Consider the following 1171-nt stretch of genomic DNA (forward strand, 5'->3'; position numbering starts at 1 on the left):
GAGCGGATATCGTGCACTCTCCAGATTTTGAAGGTGGAGTGGTCAAAGTTCCTGGTGGCCATGAGAAGGACCTGACGAGTGCTGAAAAAGAGGCACTGAGGTCCTTTTCAACGTGCGACCAGCAGGAGCAGCGACCCAGTAGAGGAATCGGTCAAGCTAGACTTTGCTGATCGGATCCTCAAGCGCAGGAAGATCACCGCGGAGCCCAACACATACACGATGATGTCTGCCATTCCACCTACCTCCAACAAACTAGAGACTTTTCAGTTGGCTCGCATGATCTTGCACTACGAGCGCAACCGACTTTCGCTAAACCTCGCAGTCCGAACGCTACTGGACCCGCACGAACAGGACCTCGAACAAGTCCAGTCGCTAATGAAAAAACTGAGGACCATCACTCAAGCGGCAAAGTTGAGGTAAAGTTTTTACTATTATATATTTTAAATTAGTTATTTTAATTCTTTTTTTTATTTTTAATAGACTGAAGACACCACTCCGGTCCAAGCTGCGTCAGCACACCCGTTGTGGGTCGACGTACGCGATGCTGGCTCGCTATCTTGATCTCCGCGAGCTTTTAGACGCGGACGACGAAGATCAGGTCGAGCTACTATCGTCATCAGCCACTAATCGCAGACCCAAAGCGCTGCTGACGGAAATGGGCGACATCGAGTCAATTTTTTTAAAAAATTACAGTCGGGCGAGCTTAACCTTCTTGACGCTCGCGATCTGCTGGATGGGCTGCTGGAGATAAACCCAAGTTTCACCACCTATCTCGGTAAGCTTTTCCTTTTATTTTATTTTCTAAGGTTATTTAGCCCCAAGAGCGGATATCGTGCACTCTCCAGATTTTGAAGGTGGTGTGGTCAAAGTTCCTGGTGGCCATGAGAAGGACCTGACGAGTGCTGAAAAAGAGGCACTGAGGTCCTTTCAACCTGCGACCAGCAGGAGCAGCGACCCAGTAGAGGAATCGGTCAAGCTAGGCTTTGCTGATCGAATCCTCAAGCGTAGGAAGATCACCGCGAAGCCCAACACATACACGATGATGTCTGCCATTCCACCTACCTCCAACAAACTAGAGGCTGTTCAGTATGGCTCTACATGATCTTGCACTACGAGCGCAACCGACTTTAAAATAAACCTCGCAGTCCGAAACGCTACTGGAACCCGCACG

Source organism: Phytophthora infestans, genomic scaffold (genome assembly GCF_000142945.1).
Source record: "Phytophthora infestans T30-4 supercont1.4 genomic scaffold, whole genome shotgun sequence".
Classification (NCBI taxonomy): Eukaryota; Oomycota; class Peronosporomycetes; order Peronosporales; family Peronosporaceae; genus Phytophthora; species Phytophthora infestans.